Source organism: Oncorhynchus mykiss, chromosome 8 (assembly GCF_057628025.1).
Source record: "Oncorhynchus mykiss isolate SJ-2025 chromosome 8, ASM5762802v1, whole genome shotgun sequence".
NCBI lineage: Eukaryota > Metazoa > Chordata > Actinopteri > Salmoniformes > Salmonidae > Oncorhynchus > Oncorhynchus mykiss.
This window is the reverse complement of record NC_143029.1, coordinates 35,316,755-35,337,343: the sequence shown is the minus strand read 5'-3', so window position 1 is coordinate 35,337,343 and position 20,589 is coordinate 35,316,755. Positions and strand designations below refer to the sequence as shown.

At 42.7% G+C, this 20,589-nt stretch overlaps 1 protein-coding gene across 1 annotated transcript in view; it reads right to left on the bottom strand.

The window, feature by feature from the left end:
- The window catches only part of LOC110529233 (MAM domain-containing glycosylphosphatidylinositol anchor protein 2), a 355,390-nt gene that overhangs the window by 312,546 nt on the left and 22,255 nt on the right, over window positions 1-20,589 (bottom strand). The gene's annotated exons all lie outside the window — the stretch shown is intronic.

The following is a 20,589-nucleotide window of genomic DNA, read 5'->3' as shown; positions in this document are numbered from 1 at the left end:
CAAGGGCCAAGTTTGGGAAACCATGGCCTAAGAAAACCTGGGATTTTTTTGCTCTGCGTTCTCAGGTTTGAATGACAGTTAAGTTCTCCTCCATATCCCTACTGCTTCTATACTGGACTGATTCAGTGAGGTTGACAAGGGCAGGTGGGCGAATGTGAGGAGAAGGGATCAAATATACAACATACCTTGCTTCATACATATATATATGATTACATACCGTATATACATGCTGCACATCATGTACCGAACATATTCTCTACCGTTCAAAAGTTTGAGGTCACTTAGAAATGTCCTTGTCATTTTTTGTCCAGTAAAATATAATCAAAATTTATCAGAAATACAGTGTAGACACTGTTAATGTTGTAAATCACTATTGTTGCTGGAACTGGCAGATTTTTTATGGAATATCTACATGGGCGTACAGAGGCGCATTATCAGCAACCATCACTCCTGTGTTCCAATGGCACGTTGTGTTAGCTAATCCAGGTTTATCATTTTAAAAGGCTAATTGATCATTAGAAAACCATTTTGCAATTATGTTAGCACAGCTGAAAACTGTTGTTATGATTAAAGAAGCAATACAACTTGCTTCCTTTAGACTCTTTGAGTATCTGGAGCTGGAGTCTGAGAAACAGATGCCTCACATGTCCTCAACTGGTAGCTTCATTAAATAGTACCCGCAAAACACCAGTCTCAACGTCAAAAGTGAAGAGGTGATTCTGGGATGCTGGCCTTCTAGGCAGAGTTGCAAAGAAAAAGCCATATCTAAGACTGGCCAATAAAAATAAAATATTAAGATGGGCAAAAAAACACAGACACTTGACAGAGGAACTAGAAGGCCAGCATCCCAGGGTCGCTTCTTCACTGTTGACGTTGAGACTGGTGTTTGCGGGTACTATTTAATGAAGCTGCCAGTTGAGGACTTGTGAGGCGTCTGTTTCTCAGACTAGACACTCTAATGTACTTGTCCTCTTGCTCAGTTGCGCACCGGGGCCTCCCTCTCCTCTTTCTATTCTGGTTAGGGCCAGTTTGCGCTGTTCTGTGAAGGGAGTAGTACACAGCGTTGTACGAGATCTTCAACTTCTTGGTAATTTCTGACATGGATTAGCCTTAATTTCTCAGAACAAGAATAGACTGACGAGTTTCAGAAGAAAGGGGTACGTACGTGTGTTACTATTATACATTCCAATCTGCAATCTTAATAACGGCCAACGTCTCTCTCCATCTGTGTCCAAAATGCTATCCTATTCCCTATATAGTGCACTACTTTTGACCAGAGCCCTATGGTCCCTGGTCAAAACTAGTGCACTACATAGGGAATAGGCTGCAATTTTGGACCAACGCTCTGATGCTCCAGTGAGAGAGCTAGTAGAGAAGACAGAAACAGGAGGACAATGGTGTAAGCCAGTGTAGAAAATCATCCTTCCTCTGGGTTGGGGGGGTGTTCCAGGGAGTCATGGAGGGACTCCGAGAGCTGCTAGTCCCCCCCACCTGCCCGGGGCTACAGGGGAGTTTTAGGTGGCCATTCACACATCCAATTACCTTGGCAGCATCACGCCAATCCGGGGAGGATGCACATATGCAACCACACCGACACACACACTGATGCACTGAGAATACACACACATACATATTGAGTAGAAAAACCCTGTTGTGCATCAGTTGAACACCTTGAGTATGTACAGGGCCATAGAGTGTTACCTCCCAACACCTTATACAGCACACACATCTAATCAGTAAAGCAAACACATGGGGAACCAAAACGAATTTATGACATAGCTTCCCGGGTATACAGTACTGGGAATAATATTACACTCAGAGATTCACAGATTCCAAACGTTTAATCATGTCCCCCCGCTCCCTCGTCATAGGAGCTATTGAAGCCTTAGGAAATAATCTTGCACGTATAACCGCTGAAGAGATTTTCTGGTATTTATCTAATTATCACAGACTCTTCATTACCTAAAACGTACAAGTCGATGATTGGGAAGGTCGCTAGCACTATTACTGCAACACGAATAATACACAGTCACATGGGCACTAAAGGAAAGGAGCTACACATTGGTTGTGGAAGGAGTGACTTACCATATAATACAATCATAAACCATTTATACTACTTACATTGGTTACTATACAATAAAAAGGTAGCCAATAAAGCTGCACATACACTGGACATTCACAGCACAACCCAACAGCACAGACTACAACCAGTAAACCTAACCTCAATGGTAGCCACTTCACTTCCAGATATAAAACCTTTCCAACTGTTTTGAACAGAGGATAGGTCATTGGTGAAACAAAACCAAAACCAGCCAATCTGGACCAGCCTCTTAAAGCCAAGCATCCCTTGGATTTAGGAGTGGAGGCTACAGGCTAGCTTTCCAAAAGGAGGCCAGTGCCATTCACTGAGGCCCCAGTACTGGGCCCCTGAGGCCTCAGCTTTGAACATGGCACACACACTGCCAGTTACATACTCCAGACACTCCAGGAGGAGACAGATTGAGGGAGATGGAGAGGGAGACGGAGGAGAGAGAGGAAGATTAGGGAAAGAGAGAGGGAGAGAGACTGAGATAGATGGAGAGGAAGAGTGAGGGGAGAGGAGATAGAGGGGGAGAGGGAGAAAGAGAGTCAGACCTTCCTGTGAAAAGACAAGGGTGACATTGACAATGACTGTCACTCCCTGCTGCTATTGCTGTGTGTGTGTGTGTGTGTGTGTGTGTGTGTGTGTGTGTGTGTGTGTGTACTAAAGGGAGGTTCGCTGTGGGCAGCTGTCATAGACACTAAGATGTTGCTGTTGACAGGTCTCTACTCCTCTCTAGTCCAGTCATTGAAAACACTCAATTTCGGAGGCTCTCTTCTTCTGTCTCTCATTCTCTCTCTTTCCAACTCTCCCACTGTCTATCAACCTTGTATCAATGTAACTCTTCTATCTCTCTCTTCCACTCCGTCTCTTTCTCGATTGTCACTTCCATGACATAATTGTTGTTTTGTATCATTCTCTCAAACTCTCGTTCTTGTTTTGAGTCTCTCTCTCAATTCAATTTCAATTAAATTTAAGGGCTTAATTGGCATGGGAAACATGTTTACATTGCCAAAGTAAGTGAAATAGATAATAAACAAAAGTGAAATAAACAATTTAAAAAATGAACAGTAAACATTACACTCTCTCCCCAGTGTTTATGACCCAGCCTATCTGTGCTCTCTCACTGTGCATAGTGACTCACAGCACAGCCTGGTGAATATGCTAATAGCCATGATGACACAGCAGCCAGACACAAAGCAGTTAACACCAACAAGACAGAGAGAGCAGTGGCTAGAACACTTGGTGTGAGTCCCAAATGGCACCCTATAACCTACATAGTCCACAACGTTTAACTGGTTAAAAGTAGCACACTCTGTAGGGAATAGTGTGCCATTTGGACATATTTATTTTACTAGGCAAGTCTGTTAAGAACAAATTCTTATTTACAATGACAGCCTAGGAACAGTGGGTTAACTGCCTTGTTCAGGGGCAGAACAACAGATTTTTTACCTTGTCAGCTTGGGGACTCGATCCACCAACATTTCAGTTACTGGCCCAACACTCTAACCACTAGGCTACCTGCCGCCCCAATGTAACATTACACTTAAATTAATTTACTTTTCTTACAATATTACAATACACAAGGTCTAACCTAGTCCCGGGTTATTTGGTAGATCTGTCTGGTAGACAAATCTAAACAAGGTCCAACAGTATATTGTGGTTTAATGTAATTCTAAAGACAAGTGTAGCAATACAGAAGAGTATGGGCATAATACAATACTGAAGCATGGTTACCTACCGAAATAACATTATTTCCTGCTCTCTCTCTCCAGACCATGTTGTCTGACTACTAATGCTGCCAAAATGTCTGTTTATTCCCCTTTGTTTTTTAAACAACTAATTGACCGATGACAGTTCAATAATTCGAATTCCATTTAGTTTTTTTTTTTTCTGTGAGCTCAATGCACACTTTGGACAGTTTCTGTAGAGATAAATCAGATCAAGCCGAAATGTGCGATGTAGTAGGGAGTTGTAGTTTGCAACAAGTCTACATAGTTTAGAGCAGAAAAAATGGCAATTAACTACAACGACCATAATCCATTGTGCACCTACTTGTCCAGTCTGTGTGTTGCTTTTACCGGACACTGTGAGAAGAGACAGAATGCACGATCGAGGGGTAGAGAGCAGTTGCTTCACGAGGTGAAGCAACTGAAAATACATGATCTAAGTGATTGATAGTTGGAATTCAGCAGTCATAAAAGTAGGCCTTATTTACTGAAGAACTACTAAAATAGGGATTTTGTCAGACAGCATAGGCAACAATTATAGAGATGAGATGATGACTCGGAATGAAGTCATAAAGTCATCAAATAAAATACATGTAATAAACACATCAAAAATATTTTATTAAAGTAAAGTAATGTGAATAAATTACGGTTAATAAGTGATAAGCAGTAATGGGCAGTCAGTACCATCATGGGACTTTTATTAAATGTTTTGTTCTGTGTTGTTCCAGAATTCAACCCACATACTGCTTTAGTGCATTTAATGTAAAAAAAAAAAAAATGATTGAAAGCAAAATCGAAAACCCGTGATTATTTTCTTAATAATAGGACTGAAACCGAACAAACCTCAAAAAGCACTACTGACTACCTCTCGTCTCCCTATTTCTCACTGTTATTCACACATTGGCATTCAAATATCAGCAGCCATTCATTACTGCTGACTGCCTACGACCAGCCTTGAAACCATGGTCTGTATGTTTGTCTGTTCACAGGGGAGGGGGGGGGAGGAGGGGGGGTCTCATTTTGTAAGTATTTTCCCTTCCGCCTGAAAGGAAAGAGGAAGAAAAGAAACAGCCCACGCATTCTGCTAGCAGTCATTCTCTACCATCCGGTAACAAAATGTATTGCTTAAATCACATTAAATTGTGTTCCTCAACCTATTCACAACAAAATATAATTTAAATATTTATACTAAGCTGTAGATGGGGGGGGGGAAAATCGAATAAAATTGTATTTATCACATGCTTCGTAAACAACAAGTGCAGACTAACACTGAAATGCTTACTTGTGGGTCCTTTTCCAACAATGCAGAGTTAAAGATACATTTCAAATATATGAAATAAAAATAGAGATAATGACACAAGGAAAAAAATACATTGTGAATAACGAATAGCAATAACAAATACAAATAACATGGCTATATACAGGGAGTACCAATACATAGTCGATGTCCCGGGGTATGAGGTAATTGAGGTAGCTGTATACATACTGTATAGGTAAGGGTAAAGTGACTAGGCAATAGGATAGCAATCACTGATAGTCACTGATAGTCACTCAATTAGCCATGTCAGCTAACCATATTTAGATTGGTAAATTAGTCTAGCCAGCTATCTAAACTTGTAGTAATCATGGACGATTACCTACCGGTCATTAAGGATGTTTGCCCCGGGGACCTGACAATTATAATTAACATGGCATAAGTCATAGCAACATTTTTTGAATTGCAGGAAATTTGCTAAAAACAACCAAATCTGTCTGAGGGCCCCCAAAAGCTAGAGATGACCCTGGAGTCAGTGCAAGAGAGTTAGTTCAAAAAAAGTAAATGCAGGTAGCCATTTGATTATCTACTGTATGTCGCAGCCTTTTGTTTATCAGTCTTATGACTTGGGGTTCGAATCTGTTCAGGGTCCTGTTGGTTCTAGACATGGTGTGCAGGTATTGTGTGCCATGCAGTAGCAGAGAGAACAGTTTTTGGCTTGGGTGGCTGGAGTCTTTGACCATTCTTTGGGCCTTCCTCTGACATATATTCCTCTGGTACAGAGGTCCTGGATGGCAGTCAGCTTGGGGTTATTATACATTTATGAATGTCTCTACAGAGACATCAAACCCTCTGGTAAGGATTTTGTATTGGAACAATAAAACACTTTTATTGGAAGGTTTCTTAAACTGTGTATAAGCATCATGACACCGTACGAATGTTAACCATTTAGGTCCTCAAAATATTTTACGGACTTCACAAGATGATACAATTAATAAAACTGTTTATAATTTGATTGTAAATAGACCTTTGTCAGCCCTTGACAATATAAGAATAGTAAATCCATTCAAGAATTGCTCCTTCTCTGGAGCTTGTGAATTGTAAATGAAGTAAGTGTGTCGCGTGAGACTAAACTTCCCTTGCTTCCCAGCAGGATTCCATTCACCTAATTGGTTGGTGAGGATATCCCCAGGAGAGCAATGCCTTCTGTGAAACATTGAGGTTAGGAACAAAGTGGGTTTGACACAAAAAAAGAAGAGAAGCCATTTTAAATAATAGAAGTACTGCAGTAAGCCTATATATGGCAGTGGTGGCAGGTAAAACAACACTATCAAATAACCATTTTAGAGTGTGTAAGACATTAGACCTCCATTTCCGATGGAGGGTATCAAATAGTGCAATTGCGACATACATTTTTGGACTTATACATTAACCCATTGATTCTTGAAGGACATACTGTAACTTATTAATTTGATCTCCTCCCCGATAACATTTCAAATGCGAACACATTCAAACCATTCTGATTGGTCCCAGAAGAGGCAGTGGCTCAGGTGGTTGTTGTCCTTGATGATATTTTTGGCCTTCCTGTGACATTGGCTGCAGTAGGTGTCTTGGAGGGCAGGTAGTTTGCCACCGGTGATGCGTTGGGCAGACCACACCACCCTCTGGAGAGCCCTGCGGTTGCGGGCGGTACAGTTGCCGTACCAGGCGATGATAGAGCCCGACAGGATGCTCTCAAATGTGCATCTGTAAAAGGGGGTTGTTAGGATTTTATGTGCCAATACACATTTCTTCAGCCTCCTGAGTTTGAAGAGGCCCTGTTGTGCCTTCTTCACAACACTGTCTATATGGGTGGACCATTTCAGATCATCAGTGAAGTGTACGCCGAGGAACTTGAAGCTTTCCAGGGGCTTACTCCCTCTGCTGATTCCTGAAGAACATGATCAGCTCCTTTATTTTGTCGACATTGAGTGAGAAGTTATTTTCCTGGCACCACACTCCCAGGACCCTCACCTCCTCTCTGTAGGCTGTCTCGTCATTGTTGGTAATCAAAACTACTACCGTTGTGTGATCTGCAAACTTCATGATTTAGTTGGAAGCGTGCATGGCACACAGTCAAGGGTGAACAGGGAGTACAGGAAAGGGCTGAGCACGCACCCTTGTGGGGCCCCTGTGTTGAGGATCAGCGAATTGGAGGTGTTGTTTCCTATCTTCACTAATGAACAGCATTCTTACAGGTATTCCTCTTGTCCAGATGGAATAGGGGAGTGTGCAGTGCGATGGCGATTGTATCGTCTGTGGACTTATTGGAGCGGAAAGCAAATTGAAGTGGGTCTAGGATGTCAGGTAAGGTAGAGGTGATATGATCCTTAACTAGCCTCTCAAACCATTTCATGATAACATAAGTGAGTGCTACGGATAGATAGCCATTTAGTTCAGGTACCTTTGCTTTCTTGGATTCAGGAAAAATGGTGGACATCTTGAAGCAAGTGGGGACAGCAGACTGGGATAGGGAGAGATTGAATATGTCCGTAAACACTCCAGACAGTTAGTCTGTGCATGCTCTGAGGACGCGGCTAGGGATGCCGTCTTGGCTGGCAGCCTTGCGAGAGTTAACACACTTAAATGTCTTACTCACGTCGGCCACAGAGAAGGAGAGCCCACAGTCTTGGTAGCGGGCCACATCAGTGACACTGTGTTATCCTCAAAGTGGGCGAAGAAGGTGTTTAGCTTGTCTGGAAGCAAGACGTCGGTTTCCCGAGATGTGGCTGGTTTTCCCTTTGTTGTCCATGCTTGTCTGTAGACCCTGCCACATGCGTCTCGTGTCTGAGCCATTGAATTGTGAATCCACTTTGTCTCTATTCTGACATTTTGCCTGTTTGATTGCATTACGGAGGGAATAACTACACTGTTTGTATTATGCCATATTCCCAGCCACCTTGCGGTGGTTTACGCTTTCAGTTTTGTCCAAATGCTGCCATCTATCCACGGTTTCTGGTTAGGGTAGGTTTTAATAGTCACAGTGGGCACAACATCTCCTATACACTTCCTAATAAACTCTGTCACCATATGTATTAGTCAATGTTTTTCTCAGAACAATCTTGAAGTGTCGATTCCAAATGGTCAGACCAGCGTTGAAGAGTCCTTAGCATGGGTACTTCCTGTTTGAGTTTCTGCCTACAGGAAGGAGAAAAATTAAGTTGTGATCAGATTTATCGATGGGCGGGTGGGGGAGGGCCTTGTAGGCATCCCAGAAGTTGGAGAATGCAGAGGTCGAGTGTTTTAGCAGCACGAGTACTACAGTCAATGTGTTGATAGAACTTCGGTAACATTTTCCTCAGATGTGCTTAGTTAAAACTCCCAGCTACAATATATGCGGCCTCGGGATATGTGGTTTCAAGTTTGCATAAAGTCCACTGAAGTTCTTTGAGGGCCGTTGAGGTGTTGGCTTGAGGGGAAATATACACGGCTGTGACAACAACCGAAGAGAATTGTCTTGGGAGGTAATACAGTCGGCATTTGATCGTGAGGTATTCTCGGTGAACAAAAGGACTTGAGTTTCTGTACCTTATCACAATCACACCATGAGTGGTTAATCATCTTGGTGAGTTCTTTATTTCTGTCTACGCGATATACTGAGAACCCAGCTGGCTGTATGGACAAAGACAGTATATCCTGAGAGAGCAATGAAACAGAGTATGTTACAATGTCTCTCTGAAGGAGATTCTCACTCTGAGCTCGTCTACTTTATTATCCAGAGACTGAAGATCAGTGAGTAATATATTCGGAAGAGTTGGAAGGTGTGCGTGCCTCCTGAGTCAGACAAGAAGTCCACTCCGAATACTTCTGATCAGCCGGCATTGTTTTAGATCAGGCACTGGAATCAGTTTAATTGCCCTTGCTGGTACGAACAAAGGATCCAATTTCGAAGAGAGTCATATTCCTGGTCGTAATGATGGTGAGTTACCGCTGCTCTGATATATAAGAGTTATTTATGGCTGCATGAAATAACACAATAATGTCCTGGGCTAATAATGTAAGAAATAACACATAAAAACTGCGAAGTTTCTTAAGAGCTAGAAGCAGAGTTGCCCTATCTGTCGGCTCCATCTTGCTACAAAATTATAATCTTTGAGTAAAAGTAAAGATACCTTAATATAAAACTACCCAAGTAAACGTCTGAAAGTATTTGGTTTTAAATAAACTTAAGTATCAAAAGTAAATATAGTTACTAAAATAAACTTAAGTATTTAAAGTAAAAGTATAAATAATTTCAAATTCCTTATAATAAGCAAACCAGACGGCACCATTTAATTTTTGTAAAATAATGTTTTATTATTTATGGATAGCCAGGGGCACACTTCAATGCTCAGACATAGTTTACAAATTAAGCATTTGGTTTTAGTGAGTCTGTGTCAGGGAAAATGTATGGAGTAGAAAGTACATTATTTATTTTAGGAACGTAGTGAAGTAAAAGTATAAGTTGTCAAAAATTTAAATATGAAAGTACAGATACCCCAAAAAACTACTTAAGTAGTACTTTACACCGCTGCAAATAGATTCTACAAATACAAAGCTATATTGTATGCTATATTTTTTAATTACATTATTTTATACTATTCAGAGAAGGAGATTTTGCTTAATAAGTAATACATTTTAAAAATGATTATTGGCACCTCTGTTTTCAATACTCCAGCACCCTCTACTTGCAAGGATAAAGAAACTGAGCAGCCAAGTTTCAGCCTCCTGGCATAGGAAACCAGGTTTTTGGCAAAAATGTCCTTGTACTTGATGTTCATTATGCCATTGACCTTAACAAGAGCCACAAGAGCAGTGGATGCAAAATAGCCCCATAATATCAAAGATCCACCACCATATTTTATGAGGTACTTTTCTACATACACTGGGGAGAACAAGTATTTCATACACTGCCGATTTTACAGGTTTACCTACTTACAAAGCATGTAGAGGTCTGTAATTTTTACCATAGGTACACTTCAACTGTGTGAGACGGAATCTAAAATATCAAAAATCAAAAATCCAGAAAATCACATTGCATGATTTTTAAGATATGAATTAGCATTTTATTGCATTACATAAGTATTTGATCACCCACCAACCAGTAAGAATTCCAGCTCTCACAGACCTGTTAGTTTTTCTTTAAGAAGCCCTCCTGTTCTCCACTCATTACCTGTATTAACTGCACCTGCTTGAACTCGTTCCCTGTATAAAAGACACCTGTCCACACACTCAATCAAACAGACTCCAACCTCTCCACAATGGCCAAGACCAGTGAGCTGTGTAAGGACATCAGGGATAAAATTGTAGACCTGCACAGGGCTGGGATGGGCTACAGGACAGTAGGCAACCAGCTTGGTGTGAAGGCAACAACTGTTGGCGCAATTATTAGAAAAAGGAAGAAGTTCAAGATGACGGTCAATCACCCTCGGTCTGGGGCTCCATGCAAGATCTCACCTCGTGGGGCATCAATGATCATAAGGAAGGTGAGGGATCAGCCCAGAACTACACAGCAGGACCTGGTCAATGACCTGAAGAGAAATGGGACCACAGTCACAAAGAAAACCATTAGTAACACACTACGCCGTCATGGATTAAAATCCTGCAGGGCACGCAAGGTCACCCTGCTCAAGCCAGCGCATGTCCAGGCCCATCTGAAGTTTGCCAATGACCATCTGGATGATTCAGAGGAGGAATGGGAGAAGGTCATGTGGTCTAAACTCCACTCGCCGTGTTTGGAGGAAGAAGGATGAGTATAACCCCAAGAACACCATCCCAACCGTGAAGCATGGTGGTGGAAACATCATTCTTTGGGGATGCGTTTCTGCAAAGTGGACAGGACGACTGCACCGTATTGAGGGGAGGATGGATGGGGCTATGTATCGCGAGATCTTGGTCAACAACCTCCTTTCCTCAGTAAGAGCATTGAAGATGGGTCGTGGCTGGTCCTTCCAGCATGACATCGACCCGAAACACACAGCCAGGGAAACTAAGGAGTGGCTCCGTAAGAAGCATATCAAGGTCCTGGAGTGGCCTAGCCAGTCTCCAGACCTGAACCCAATAGAAAATCTTTGGAGGGAGCTGAAAGTCCGCATTGCCCAGCGACAGCCTCGAAACCTGAAGGTCTGTATGGAGGAGTGGGCCAAAATCACTGCTGCAGTGTGTTGAAACCTGGTCAAGAACTACAGGAAACATATGATCTCTGTAATTGCAAACAAAGGTTTCTGTACCAAATATTATATATAGTATATATACATATACTTATGTCATGCAATAAAATGCAAATAAATTACTTAAAAATCATACAATGTGATTTCCTGGATTTTTAGATTTCGTCTCTCACAGTTGAAGTGTACTCATGATAAAAATTACAGACCTCTACATGCTTTGTAAGTAGGAAAACCTGCAAAATCGGCAGTGTATCAAATACTTGTTCTCCCCACTGTATGCTTCTGTTTATAAAATAATATAATTTTCTAAATGTATAGAGCAATCGATACAGCTCAATATTTGTATTAATTATTGAATTGGGTCTATTGCTCATCTTTATCAATCATTTTGGACCAGACACACATGAGAGGAGCTGGGAGCCTGTGACAAATCCTGAATCCTGCTTCCTGTCTCTGAGTGACTGTTGGATGTGTGGAGGAACCAACAAACGAATGAACGAACGCTGTGATAAATCATACAACGAACACTCCATGAATATTTCTGTCTCTCTGTCTAGATCACAAAGCGGTGCCCTACATAAACGATATACACAGATACCACACTGTGAGCTGTGTTAGCAAATCTGCCACAGTGCAGGGAGAGAGCAAGTGAGAGAGAGGGAGAAACAGAAAGAAAGAAAAGAAGAGAGAGAAACAGAGAGAGAGAGAGGGATGTGGTTGCAGTGTGCAGCCCCCCTGCCGTCTGAGCTCTTTATCATTGGGGTTTGAAGCGGGCAGACTACTGAAGGCGTCACTGTCAACACGCTTACCTCACCACTGTTCCTGCTTGTCAGAGCTACTTAAACATTACTCGCTACAGAGATAAGTAGCCCTCTTCCTCGTCCTCCAGTTGCCTCCCTAAGGATGACATGGAGGTGATTTCTGAAGACTCTCTCCCTCTGCCACTCACTCTCTTTTCTTCTTGTCCCGCTGTCTTTCGCTCTCTCTCTATCTCTTCCTCCATCTCTCTCGCTTTCTCAAAATCTGTCTTTCTGTCCTCTCTGTTCCTCTTCCTTTCATTCTCTATCTCCCTCTATTTTACTACAGCTCCCTCAAAATCAAATTCTCTCTTCTCTTACTCTGTTCTTCTCTTTCCCGGCACTCTCTTGTGCTCATACACACGTGTGAGGCTGCTGCGAGGACCTTTCAGGGTGCAATCACTTCACATTTGTTTCAGCGATTAATTCTCTGGCATGCAACAGCGAGAGAGCAATGGCGAGAGACAGAAAGAAAGAGGCTGAGAGAGAAAGTAACTGTGTGAGAGAGAGAGAGAGAGAGAGAGAGAGAGAGAGAGAGAGAGAGAGAGAGAGAGGCAACGAAGGGAAGTCAGGGGACGTGAAAACAGGAATGTGGCTCCTCGCATAGCGTTGCCATGACAACAGACATCACTTCACAGAAGCAGCACTCAGAATGTCTGTGTGGGCCGGGATAGTTACAGTCAGTCAAAGGCTATGTGCGTCGTGTCAGCCAACCTATCCCATCACTGCGTTTCTCCAGCGTCACTAAAGGGGTGCCGTGTGTTCCTGCTACATGAGCTTAGCTAACTCTAGAGATCAAATTTCTTTCGATTTGTACGTGTTTGAATGCAGTCCCTGCCAGTTCAGATTAACACAGAGAAATACTGTAGCCACATCAAAACAAAAGGGGCATACGAGTGATTTCAATATGAAACAAGCAAATATCATCATGTTCATAGTTAATGACATGCCTACGTAAACAAGCCCGCATTTACAATTCTTTGTGGTCTGCACTTTTCATCAAGATGTACAGAAGCATTCAGAAAGTATTCAGGCCCCTTGACTTTTTCCACATTTTGTTTTCGTTACAGCCACATACTAAAATGTATTAAATTGTTTTTTTCTCTCAACAATCTACACACAATACCCCATGAAGCAAAAACTGTTTCATTGAATTATTCTCAAATGTATTAAAAATATATAATTATCACATTTACAGTACCGTTCAAAAGTTTGGGGTCACTTAGAAATGTCCTAGAAAGAAAAGCAGATTTTTTTGTCCATTAAAGTAACATAAAATTGATCAGAAATACAGTGTAGAAATTGCTAATGATGTAAATGACTGTTGTAGCTGGAAATTGCAGATTTTTGATGGAATATCTACATAGGCGTACAGAGGCCCATTATCAGCAACCATCACTCCTGTGTTCCAGTGGCACGTTGTGTTAGCTAATCCAAGTTTGTCATTTTAAAAGGCTAATTGATCATTAGAAAACCCTTTTGCAATTATGTTAGCACAGCTGAAAACTATTGTTCTGATTAAAGAAGCAAGAAAACTGGCCTTCTGTAGACTAGTTGAGTATCTGGAGCATCAGCATTTGTGGGTTTGATCACAGGCTCAAAATGGCCAGAAACAAAGACCTTACTTCTGAAAATCGTCAGTCTATTCTTGTTCTGAGAAACTAAGGCTATTCCATGTGAGAAATTGCCAAGAAGTTGAAGATCTCGTACAACGCTGTGTACTACTCCCTTCACAGAACAGCACAAACTGTCCAAACCAGAATAGAAAGAGTGGGAGGCCCCAGTGCACAACTGAGCAAGAGGACAAGCACATTAGAGTGTCTAGTTTGAGAAACAGACGACTCACAAGTCCTCGACTGGCAGCTTCATTAAATAGTACCCACAAACACCAGTCTCAACGTCAACAGTGAAGAGGCAACTCCGGGATGCTCTTTCAAAAACAAGTACATTTCTAAGTGACCTCAAACTTTTGAACGGTAGTGTAAGAATTTAGACCCTTTACTCAGTAATTTGTTGAAGCACCTTTGGCAGCGATTACAGCCTCGAGTCTTCTTTGGGTATGACTATACAAGCTTGGCACACATGTATTTGAGGAGATTCTCCCGTCCTTTGAAAATTCTCTCAAGCTCAGGTTGGATGGGGAGTGTCGCTGCACAGCTATTTTCAGGTCTCTCCAGATATAATCGATTGAGTTCAAGTCCGAGCTCTTGGTTGGCCACTCTAGGATATTCAGATCCTTTTTCCTGAAGCCACTCCTGCGTTGTCTTGGCTGTGTGCTTAGAGACGTTGTCCTGTTGGAAGGTGAACCTTCGCCCCAGTCTCTGTACTTTGCTATGTTCATCTTTCCCTTGATACTGACTAGTCTCACCATGCCACCACCATGCTTCACCGTAGGGATGTTGCAAGGTTTCCTCCAGACGTGATGCTTTGCACTCAGCCCAAAAAGTTCAATCTTGGTTTTATCAGACAAGAGAATCTTGTTTCTCATGGTCCTTTAGAGTCCTTTAGGCACCCTTTGGCAAACTCCAAACAGTCTGTCCTGTGGCTTTTACTGGGTAGTGGCTTCTGTCTGGCCACTCTACCAAAAAGGCCTGATTGGTGGATTGCTGCAGAGATGGTTGTCCTTCTGGAAGGTTCTCCCATCTCCACAGAGGTTCTTGGTCACGTCCCTGACAAATGTCCTTCTCCCCCGATTGCCGAGTTTAGCCAGGAAGCCAGCTCTAGGAAGAGTCTTGGTGGTTCCAAACTTCTTCCATTTAAGAATGATGAAGGCCGCTTTGTACTTGGAGACCTTCAATTCTGCAGACATTTTTTGGTACTCTTCGCCAGATCTGTACCTCGACACAATCCTGTCTACGGACAATTCCTTCAACCTCATGGCCGATCCACGGCCTGTTCACCCCGCTATCATACAGAATGTGAGGTCAGCACAGGTGCATCAAATCTGGGACCGAGAGACAGCTTGTATTTCAAGGCCATCAGACTGTTAAATACCCATCAGTAGCCGGATTCCACCCGGTTATATAACCCTGCACCTTAGAGGCTGCTGCCCTATATAAACTCAGCAAAAAAAAGAAACATCCCTTTTTCAGAACACTGTTTTTCAAAGATAATTCGTACAAATCCAAATAACTTCACAGATCTTCATTGTAAAGGGTTTAAACACTGTTTCCCATGCTTGTTCAATTAACCATTAACAATTAACCCTTCCGTGGTCCTGGTGGTCAGAGTGACCCAGGCCCTGAGTTTCGATGGTTCTCCCGCGCCGTCCTGGGTTCAGCGTGACCCATCTGCTCAGCCAGCCAGCACTAGCAAGAAGTGTGTTATTGTGAGTACCATGTGAATTGGGGACCCAGCCAGGGCTACACACGTCCAGACATGCCCCGCTGTGTGTGTGAGTGCAAGAGGACAGCCCAGTGGTGCACGGGTGAACTGCACACACGGCTACACACGGGCGCGACAGGGGCCTCGTCGATTCACGTCATCTCCCGCGTAAGCTGGCCGTAGAGAGAATACTAATATGGTCAGCGGCACACAAAGTCATAGTTACACACACACACACACCCCCCCCCCCCCCCCGTGCTGCATGCTCTCCCCCGCCGCTGCTCAGTGGACCCGATCAGTGGACCCGAGCCACCATGGCCGTGTGTTTCACCGCAGCGCAGGTTCTAGAACAGATCTTCTCCGCCGTCGACCAAGAAGACTACTCTGATTCCGAGGAGCAGGAGGGAGAGGTTTCGTCTTCACGCTCTTCAGACGAAGACCAGGAGGAAGCCCCCGAGGACGAACATGAGGATGACCACGAGGACGAACGCAAGGACAAACATGATGAAGCCCCCGAGGATGAACACGAGGACGAACACGAAAAAAGAGATGGCCGTGGCTCGAGCCCAAAGGGAGACGCCCTTGCTGTTGAAAAACGGCAAAATCAAATAGTCCCCCGTGCCTACGGCCACCGCTGCAGGGCCCGTGCAATCTGTAACGCCAGGCCGGACGAGACTCCGGGCCCCAAGGCCTACGCGGTGTCACGCGCCTGCGACATCGCATCCACCTTCCACCTGTTTGTCACACCGGAAATAGAAAGGATAATTGTGGACATGACGAATCTGCACGGGGCGAGAAAATACAGCGACTACGGCTGGCGAGCCATGAACGCCACCGACCTGCGCGCCTACGTAGGGCTGCTGATCCTAGCGGGCGTCTACAGGTCCCGAGGCGAGGCCGCGGCCAGCCTGTGGGATGCGGAGAGCAGCAGGACTGTGTTTTGAGCCACCATGCCGCTCAAGGTCTTTCACAAGTACTCGAGGCTGCAGCGGTTCGACGACCGCTGGTTGAGACCCGCGAGGCTCACCACGGACAAACTCGCAGCCATACGAGAGGTCTGGGACCTGTGGGTCTGGGACATGCTGATCATCCTCGCAGTGGCAGACCACCTGTAACAACACCTGCACAGGATCAGTACATCCGAACATGAACCCGCGGGACAGGTACAGGATGGCAACAACAACTGCCCGAGTTACACCAGGAATGCACAATCCCTTCCTCAGTGCTCAGACCGTGCGCAATAGGCTGAGAGAGGCTGGACTGAGGGCTTGTAGGCCTGTTTTAAGCCAGGTCCTCAACAGACATCACCGGCAAACAATGTCGCCTTTGGGCACAAACCCACCATCGCTGGACCAGACAGGACTGGCAAAAAGTAATCTTCACCTGCTCGTTCTGTGTGTGATTTCCTGAAAGACAGGAATGTGAGTGTTCTGCCATGGACAGCGAAAAGCCCGGATCTCAATCCCATTGAGAACGTCTGGGACCTGTTGGATCGGATGATGAGGGCTATGGCCATTCCCCCCAGAAATGTCCAGGAACTTGCAGGTGCCTTGGTGGAAGAGTGGGGTAACATCTCACAGCAAGAACTGGCAAATCTGTATCTGGTGTGGCCACACCAGTTGACAGTGACAGTTTACATAGACTTGGAATCACTGGCCACTTTAATAATGGAACACTAGTCACTTTAATAATGTTTAAATAATGTTTACATACTGCTTTACTCTTCTCATATGTATATACTGTATTCTATTCTACTGTATTTTAGTCAATGCCATTCCGACATTGCTTGGTCTAATATTTATATATTTCTCTATTTTCTTTTACTTCTAGATTAGTGTCTATTGTTGTGAAATGTTCGATACTGCCGCACTGCTAGGAACACAAACATTTCGGTACACCCGCAATAACATCTGCTATATGTGTATATGTGACCAATACCATTTGATTTGATATGACAAGAAGTAAAAGCTCAGTTTTGAGAAGTCAAAATAAGAAGAGAGCTGGACCAGTCTTGATTAGTTGGCTCTAGAAGGTCATGGATCTTTAGACATGCTAATAGCCCAAACATTTATTTAGTAGGCCTTTAACCTAGGTTATACATTAAAAAAATATATTATTTATAATGACAGACTATAAAGTTAAAGGAGTCTATGTTCATACAATCATCCATTAAAGATCCAATATCAAATCAAACTTCAATTCAAACTGCATTTAAAATAGCAAGACTCTTAAAACAATAAAATGAAACAACAAGCATGCCAATAAAAGACATCAAATGTTGTTAAAGAACACAAAACGCAAAGGCATCATTGATTAAAACTCTTAAGGATCGGACCCTTTACTTACATTTTCGGCTAAATTGACATACCCAAATCTAACTGCCTGTAGCTCAGGACCTGAAGCAAGGGTATGCATATTCTTGATACTATTTGAAAGGAAACACTTTGAAGTTTGTGAAAATGTGAAATTAATGTAGGAGAATATAACACATTAGATCTGGTAAAAGATAATACAAAGAAAAAAACACGCATATGTTTTAATATTTTATTATCTTTGAAATGCAAGAGAAAGGCCACAATGTATTATTCCAATTTAAGGGCAATTTCATGTATGGGCAAAGTTAGTGTATGGGCAAAGTTTTAGACTGATCCAATGAACCGCTGCATTACTGTTCAAAATGTTGTATCAAGTCTTCCCAAATGTGCCAAATTGGTACATGACGGTGTGCTCTCCTCAAACAATAGCATGGTATTTCTTCACTGTAATAGCTACTGTAAATTGGACAGTGCAGTTAGAGTAACAATAATTTAAGCTTTCTGCCCATATCAGAAATGTCTATGTCCTGGGAAATGTTCTTGTTTCTTACAACATCATGCTAATCACATTAGCGCACGTTAGCTCAACTGTACCACGTGGGGGACACTGATCCCGTAGAGGATTTATAGGCCAAGCTAAAAAGGCTGGTTGACATATGGGATTTTAACCCATCACACAGTTTCACAGTACAATGCAGAGTTCCATTTAACACATTGATAATAAAACATCTAAAAAGCATGATACACTTCCTAAAATAAACACAAACAATGATGAAATCATCAAACATTTATTACTGCTACAATTTAAAAAATAAACTGTGGCTTTGCTATCAAATTCCCAATGCTAGGCCCCTTGATTTCTCAGTGTCACATTCAGACATTTATTTCCATTGTTTTGTCTTTATTTAGTATGGTCAGGGCGTGAGTTGGGGTGGCCAGTCTGTTTGTTTTTCTGTTTGATTTCTGTTTCGGCCTAGTATGGTTCTCAATCAGAGGCAGGTGTCGTTAGCTGTCTCTGATTGAGGATCATACTTAGGTAGCCTGGGTTTCACTGTTGGTTTGTGGGTGTTTGTTTGTCGCCACACAGTACTGTTTCGGTTTCGTTTCTTCACGTTTCTTTTGTTATTTTTTTATTCAGTGTTCAGTACTTTCTTTGATTAAAGTTATGGACCCTTACCACGCTGCATCTTGGTCCGATCCTTACTCCTCTTCAGACGAAGAGGAGATCTGCCGTTACACATAGTTTCACCTCCAAGTTAATATAATGCCTAAAAAGCAGCCCTGCTTGAAGCTGGTACTACATATTGACTGTCTCTGTAGTCCTAGCAAACTGGACTTTAAACCGACAATATGTACAGTGCTTCATAATTCTCTGAACGGGAATAAACTGTGCCGCTGATAGAGATTTCCATGCGTTGCCCCAAACCTCAACAGGGGTCTTGAAAGGATATTGATTTGGATGTTTCAGGAAACAATTTACACGAGCCATGGCATGAGAAATGTGTGTGTTTTCATGTGCTGGACCAACAAGCACATCAGAACAGAGAACAATTGTGTTACTATGCCTGGTGTTAGCTCTACATCTGGTTGAAAGCGTGATATGCCCGTCTGTCTGTCAGTGGTGAACCACTTTGCAAGTACACATGACGAGCAAAAACTTCGACCTTGATCAGTGCTTATAATCTCTCCCAGCATGTCTACCTTATCATGTTGTTCTGCCAGCTGTACAATGGTGAGATCCTTGTTTGGATACATTCATGTGTAGACTATACAGATAATTCCTATCTTCATTGCTATGACAAACATCGGTTCAAAGGGCAGGCAAATAATGTCTGAGATCACTACAAATTAAACACTGGTTAGATCCGTATTCTCACTCTGATCAATGGCATGTAAGTACTTGGTACCATCAGGACCTACATGTATGTCATCTCTCATGACCACCTGCAAACAAGTTCCTCGTAGTCAGTTGGCAAGACCATGCTCATTTACTGAACCGAGATGCTGTGATTGTTGGTCTTCTGTTTGCTTATGAAACCATTTGCTCGCTCAAATGGAAAGCACCAGAAACCATATACTGGACCATAGTCAAAAATAATTTCAGAAAGTAGCTATGGAGGAGCATATTTGGTGTGCAATAGTGTTTTCCATACGACCTTCCAAAGCTCTCACAGAACGGTTGCATGTGGCAATGAGCCCCTCCAACTCACTCCATTTTGACATAACTTTGACATAAGATGGTACAGGCTTTGACAAAATGGGTCCAGCAATCATAATGGGCATCCTCCACAAATGGGCATCCATTAGGGGCAAATAAGAAGTTAAACGCATGTCCAATATTTATATTATTGTGCATTGTAGGTGCTTTCAGTGCATCAATTTTAAGCTGAATATTTCTTAGTATTCCATCATCCAGCACACCAATATTCTTCCAGAATCTGGCCCCAGTTTCAGTCTCTATTCTTTTCTTCTCTGACATGGTCTTCACCTGTGTCAACATACTCCCTTGCATTTTGTGAACTTCATTCTGACGTTGTCCATCCAGTCCATAATGGAGTAATCTTCCTTGTGCTTTGACATGATAGCAACACAGTCTATTCTTACAGCCAATCCTCAATCAATAATATGTGAGGTAGAGATATTCTATAGAATTACCAATACAGACGTTGAGCCAAGTCTTGGGTATGTATCTGTGCACCTAGAGCCAAAGATGGTGGATAAATGTAGATGTTTTACTAGGGCAGTTTACCATTGAAAAAATGAACACAGTTCTGGTCTACTTAAGGGGTGACTCTCCCATAGACACCAATGCAATAGCAGCTCCATCTGGTCTACTTGTATATGAACCAAAACATTTTTACCAATGAGCGACCATATATAGTCATTGGGAGCGACGCACT